The sequence below is a fragment of the Rutidosis leptorrhynchoides genome, chromosome 10, assembly GCF_046630445.1.
Source record: "Rutidosis leptorrhynchoides isolate AG116_Rl617_1_P2 chromosome 10, CSIRO_AGI_Rlap_v1, whole genome shotgun sequence".
NCBI classification, from domain to species: domain Eukaryota; kingdom Viridiplantae; phylum Streptophyta; class Magnoliopsida; order Asterales; family Asteraceae; genus Rutidosis; species Rutidosis leptorrhynchoides.
The window spans coordinates 136,689,296-136,696,323 of record NC_092342.1 but is presented as its reverse complement, the minus strand read 5'-3'; the positions used below and the strand labels follow the sequence as shown (position 1 = coordinate 136,696,323).

At 34.7% G+C, this 7,028-nt stretch overlaps 1 non-coding gene across 1 annotated transcript; it reads right to left on the bottom strand.

The window, feature by feature from the left end:
- Nucleotides 1-5,879: 5,879 nt before the first annotated feature.
- LOC139873686 (small nucleolar RNA R71) lies at nucleotides 5,880-5,986 on the bottom strand. Its single transcript, XR_011767413.1, has one exon. It is a non-coding gene; the product is annotated as a small nucleolar RNA R71 (small nucleolar RNA).
- Nucleotides 5,987-7,028: the final 1,042 nt, after the last annotated feature.

The window sequence follows — 7,028 nt, the reverse complement described above, 5'->3', positions numbered from 1 at the left end:
ATGTGTTGAAGACTTTTGTGGTCGGTATATATAATACTTTTGACCCCATATAATTAGTGCGTCCAAGTCTTTAATGCAAAAACAACCGCGCCTAATTCCAAATCATGCGTCGTATAATTTTGCTCGTGAATCTTCAATTGTCTAGACGCATAAGCAATCACCTTCGTTCGTTTCATTAATACACAACCGAGACCTTGCTTTGATGCGTCACAATAAATCACAAAATCATCATTTCCTTCAGGCAATGACAATATAGGTGCCGTAGTTAGCTTTTTCTTCAATAATTGAAACGCCTTCTCTTGTTCATCCTTCCATTCAAATTTCTTCCCTTTATGCGTTAATGCAGTCAAGGGTTTTGCTATTTTGGAGAAATCTTGGATGAATCTTCTGTAGTAACCAGCCAATCCTAAAAATTGACGTATATGCTTCGGAGTTTTTGGGGTTTCCCACTTTTCAACGGTTTCGATCTTTGCCGGGTCCACCTGGATACCTTCTTTGTTCACTATGTGACCGAGGAATTGAACTTCTTCCAACCAAAATGCACACTTTGAAAACTTAGCGTACAATTTTTCTTTCCTCAATACTTCTAGCACTTTTCTCAAATGTTCTTCGTGCTCTTGATCATTCTTTGAGTAAATAAGTATGTCATCGATGAAAACAATGACAAACTTGTCAAGATATGGCCCACACACTCGGTTCATAAGGTCCATGAACACAGCTGGTGCGTTAGTCAATCCAAACGGCATAACCATAAACTCGTAATGACCATAACGCGTCCTAAAAGCAGTTTTTGGAATATCATCCTCCTTTACTCGCATTTGATGATATCCAGAACGTAAATCGATCTTCGAATAAACCGACGAGCCTTGTAGTTGATCAAATAAGTCGTCAATTCTCGGCAGTGGATAACGGTTTTTGATGGTAAGTTTGTTCAACTCTCTGTAGTCAATACACAACCTAAATGTACCACCCTTCTTCTTGACAAACAAAACAGGAGCTCCCCATGGTGATGTGCTTGGTCGAATGAAACCACGTTCTAATAGTTCTTGCAGTTGGCTTTGCAGTTCTTTCATCTCGCTGGGTGCGAGTCTATAAGGAGCACGAGCTATTGGTGCAGCTCCTGGTACAAGATCTATTTGAAATTCAACAGATCGATGTGGAGGTAGTCCCGGTAATTCTTTCGGAAATACATCGGGAAATTCTTTTGCGACGGGAACATCATTGATGCTCTTTTCTTCAGTTTGTACTTTCTTGACGTGTGCTAGAACAGCATACCAACCTTTTCTTATTAGTTTTTGTGCCTTCAAATTACTAATAAGATGTAGCTTCATGTTGCCCTTTTCTCCGTACACCATTAAGGGTTCTCCTTCTTCTCGTACAATGCGAATTGCATTTTTATAACATACGATCTCTGCTTTTACCTTCTTCAGCCAGTCCATGCCAACTATTACATCAAAACTCCCTAACTCTACTGGTATCAAATCAATCTTAAATATTTCGCTACCCAGTTTAATTTCTCGATTCCGGCATATATTATCTGCTGAAATTAATTTACCGTTTGCTAATTCGAGTAAAAATTTACTATCCAACGGCGTCATTGGACAACTTAATTTAGCACAAAAATCTCTACTCATATAGCTTCTATCCGCACCCGAATCAAATAAAACGTAAGCAGATTTATTGTCAATAAGAAACGTACCCTTAACAAGCTCCGGGTCTTCCTGTGCCTCTGCCGTATTAATATTGAAAACTCTTCCGCGGCCTTGTCCATTCGTGTTCTCCTGGTTCGGGCAATTTCTAATAATGTGGCCCAGTTTTTCACATTTATAACAAACTACATTGGCATAACTTGCTCCGACACTACTTGCTCCGCCATTACTCGTTCCGACACCATTTGTTCCTTTCGTTTTGTTAACCCCTGGTCCGTAGACCTCACACTTCGCCGCGCTATGACCATTTCTTTTACACTTATTGCAAAATTTGGTGCAGAACCCCGAGTGATACTTTTCACACCTTTGGCATAGCTGCTTCTGATTGTTGTTGTTGTTGTTGTGGTTGTTATTGTTGTTGGGATGATTGTTGTAGTTGCTGTTGTTGTTGTTGTTGTTGTTGTTGTTGGGCCGTTTGTTGTAGTTGCGATTGATGTTGCGATTGTTGGGATAATTGTTGCGATTATTATTGTAATTGCTGTTGTTGTTGTATTGGTGATTCTTATCACCGTTTTCCTCCCACTTTCTTTTGACTTGCTTTACATTGGCCTCTTCAGCCGTCTGTTCTTTAATTCTTTCCTCAATCTGGTTCACTAGTTTGTGAGCCATTCTACATGCCTGTAGTATGGAGGCGTGCTCGTGTGAACTTATATCTTCTTGGATTCTTTCCGGTAATTGATAAGGCTAAAAAGGAACATATATTTCATAGCATTATTCCCCAAGAAAGACAAGATTTTAGTTGCAATTGTTCTATTTTCAAGTAATATTCGTTTATATTAAATAAGTGCGAAGACAAAAGGCAGATTCGACGAATTGAAGACACAAAGGTCCGAAAAGCTAAAAAGTACAAGATACAATTAAAGTGGTTCAATTTATTGATGAGAAACGTCTAAAAATGACAAGAGTACAAGACGCAAAACACAAAGTACACGATATAAAATAGTACGAAAGAGCGTTCGAAAATCCGGAACTGAGGCATGAACCAACTTTCAACGCTCGACGCGACGGAGCTGAAAGTACAAGTCAACTATGCACAAGAATATAATATAATATTTAAATAATTCATAATAAGAATAATATTAAATAATAAAAAGTTGTTAATTGAGCATAGTTCAGGGGTCATAAGTGAAAATTTCAATTTATCATTTGCCTATAAAAGGCCATCTAAATCGATGATTTAGATACACCTTTTTCCAATCTTCTTTCTTTCTTATGTAATTTATATTTATATTTATTAAGTTTAATTTAAGATTAATAATAATTGGGTTATTGTAAGAAATGTTTTACGGGTTTTAAAGTAGGAACTCTGTCCGTGTAACGCTACGCGATTAATCACCACTGTAAGCTATGTTCTTCCTTTTTAAATTAATGTATCGTAACTAAGTTATTATTATGCTTATTTGAGCCAAAGTAATCGTGATGTTGGGCTAAAATATTAAGAAGGGATTATTGAACTTTGGACCATAATTAAGGTTTGGGCAAAAGACCGACACTTGTGGAAATTGAACTATTGACTATTAATAGATGGGGGGTATTGTCTAATTGAGTGACAACTCATTGGAGTCTGTCGAACCTATCTTCAAATTAATTAACCTAATAATTAATAATGATTATGGTTGTCCTATTTAGTGATGTTCATATGGAATCTGTTATAATCATTTAATTAATCAATTGGGTTGGGTAATTGATTATTCATTCTGATCAAGTGGATGAATTAATATTCATAAACTAATTAAAACAGGGGTGGATTACATACAGTGATAACTGGTGTAATTATTGACAGAAGTGATAACTGCGTCACAGTTTAAATCCTTAATCAGTTGGAATATTTGACTTCGGGTATAAGGGTAATTTGACGAGGATACTCGCACTTTATATTTATGACCGATGGACTATTATGGACAAAAACCAGATAGACGTATCAAATAAACCAGGACAAAGGACAATTAACCCATGGTAATAAATTAAAATCAACACGTCAAACATCATGATTACGGAAGTTTAAATAAGCATAATTCTTTTATTATATTTCTCATCGTATCTTTATTTACTGTCATTTTATTACTCGCAATTTTATTTACTGTCATTTTATTTATTGTCATTATTTTACGCACTTTAATTATCGTCATTTATCTTTACGCTTAAAATATAGAATCGACAAACCGGTCATTAAACGGTAAAACCCCCCTTTTATAATAATATTACTACTTATATAATTATATATATTTTGTATAAATATAGTTAAAAATATAGTAAGTATCACCAGCTCCCTGTGGAACGAACCGGACTTACTAAAAACTACACTACTCTACGATTAGGTACACTGCCTATAGTGTTGTAGCAAGGTTTAGGTATATCCCATCCGTAAATTAATAAAACTTGTGTCATATTTTGTAATATTTTGTATTAAAAATAATACTATTTCGTACCCTCACGCTACCACATCAAGTTTTTGGCGCCGCTGCCGGGGAGCGCTAAAACGCTATATTTTTAATTATAATAATATTGAAATAAAATATAATAATATAATAATATTGAAATAGAATATAATAATATAATAATATTTTAGAATCAAAATTTGATACATAAAGTTTTAAAAAGTCGTATTTATTAAATACTTCAGGGGTATATTATGTAACTTGTAATTAATAATTTCTATCATGTCGCTTTCATGTGAATAGTAAATTAATTAATTTCTTTTCATTTACTATTCATGAATAGTAAATGAATTAAAAAAAAAGTTTTGAAAAAAAAATAATAATTATAAAAAAATTATTAATTTGTAAAAAAAATCGTTTTTTTTTAAAAAAAAAAAAGTTGTAAAAAAAAACGTTTTTTTTTAAGAAAAAAATTCGTTTAAAAAAAAAAAAAAAAATTTGTAAAAAAAAATTCGTTTTTTTTTAAAAAAAAAAATTTTAAAAATAATAAATAATAATTTTTTTTTTAAGTTTTATTACCTTTAGATTTTTAGACTATAGTTACAATTTTTAGTATTAAGTTTAGTTTTGCATAGTTATTTTTATTTCTAGAATTTTTAGGTTTGCCGTAAAATCCCTTAAGTGCTTATTCCTTAGACTAAGATTTATGTGCTTTAGAATTTTGCGACGCCGTTTTTCGCGCTACTTTCTTATTTTTATTTTTCGACGCCTATTTTTCGACCTTTTATTTTTCGACCTTTTTCGACGCGCAATCTTTTTCTTTCTTATTTCTCGCTATTCTAGTTTTAGGATAAGATTTTTATTCTACTTCTTATCTAAATTTCTTAAAATTACGAAAATTTATTTTAAGTGGTTAAATTGATAGACATCAAAATTTTCTGGTTCGTAGTAATAGTTGGATTTGTACGTGGACCGGGTTATTGGAGCCAAACAGTACTCAATTATATTGAGACCAAACGAATCCTGCCCCTCTGCTGCATCTTTTGGCTATTCGAAACGTGGGCAAAATCAGAAAAGTCTATTAATTGGATAACTTATATAATTTTTCTTCCCTTTTAAAAACTAATAGGATATTCAGTGAATGCACCGAGTAAAACGTTCACCACCTTTCATACGTTCACCACCTATAACTCGATCAAGACATCTAGCCAATATTGTCGCCGTTGATTTTTCTTTAGAATCATCATCCAGTCGAACAAATACTCCAATTCAAATTTCCGACAATCCATCTTTTGAACCCGATTTCACAACTAAGAAACTGGAGGATATTCAAGGACAATTCCAAGATCCTGAACCACAAACCGTTAAATCAGAGTCCTCTAGTGATTCGTATTCAACGAATTCAATTTTGGAAGTAACGGAACCTCTAAGTATGGAAGATCGAATGAGAGCTAAACGCACGGGCCAAGGTCACGCCATTATTAAGCCAGAAGTTAATGCTCCAGATTATGAAATCAAAGGACAAATTCTACATATGCTAACTAATCAGTGCCAATATAGTGGTACGCTAAAAGAAGATCCCAACGAACATCTTCGTACCTTTAATAGGATCTGTACACTATTCAAAATCCGAGAAGTGGAGGATGAACAGATATATCTCATGTTGTTTCCCTGGACTTTAAAGGGAGAAGCCAAAGATTGGTTAGAATCGTTACCTGAAGGGGCGATTGACACATGGGATGTCTTAGTTGAAAATTTTCTTCAAAGATTCTTTCTGGCATCTAAAGCCGTGAGACTTCAAGGAGAAATTGTTACGTTCACACAAAAGCCAAATGAAACATTATATGAGGCGTGGACAAGATTCGGAAGGATGTTGAGAGGATGTCCTCAACACGGTTTAGACACCTTTCAAATAGTGCAAATCTTCTATAAAGGCGTAGACATCGCCACACGAAAAGACATCGACATAACAGCTGGTGGTTCCATTATGAAGAAAACCGCAACTGAAGCTTACAAAATTATTGATAACACAGCCTCCCACTCTCATGAGTGGCACCAAGAGAAAGATATATATCGTTCATCTAAAGCGGCTAGAGCCGATTCTAGCCATGACTTTGATTCCGTTTCAGCAAAAATAGATGCTTTCGAGAGACGAATGGAAAAGATGAATAAAGATATTCACGCAATATGAATTAGTTGTGAGCAATGCGGTGGACCACACTTATTGAAAGATTGTCACATTGAACTAACGATGGAACAACGAGAGAATGTTTCCTATATGAACCAAAGGCCGGAAAATAATTATCAGAATAATTATCAACCGCCAAAGCTAAACTTTAATCGAAATCAAAACATTCTTTACAATCCAAATGGACCCAACAACAACTCGTACAACCAACAAGGTCCGAATAACCAACCAACTCAAAACAACACTTTCAATCAACAAAGACCTAGCTTGTATAAACCGCCACATCAAACCGAAGAGAAAAAGCCAAATCTAGAAGAAATGATGGCAAAGCTAATGGAATCTCAAACACAATTTATTACGTCTCAAACCCAAACGAACGAGAGGTTTGATCAGTCATTAAGAACTCAACAAGCTTCCATTTTGAATCTAGAAAAACACGTAGGTACTCTTGCTAGCATGATGAGTGAGAGGGAACAAGGAAAGCTACCGAGTGATACTGAAGTAAATCCTCGGAATGAGAATGTTAATATGGTGTCCACGAATTCTGAAAAACCAGCTCCAGAAGTTGGGGAGGTTTTAGATATGAGTAACAATGAAGAAGTTACAACACCACCACCACCCGAGTATGTAAAGCCAGTGGTGGCACCATACAAACCACCCATCCCGTTTCCAAGAAAAGGAGTTGAGTATAAGCAAGTAATAGGTAATAAAGATTGTGATACCTCTGGAAAGAAGAAGAAGAAAAAGAATAAG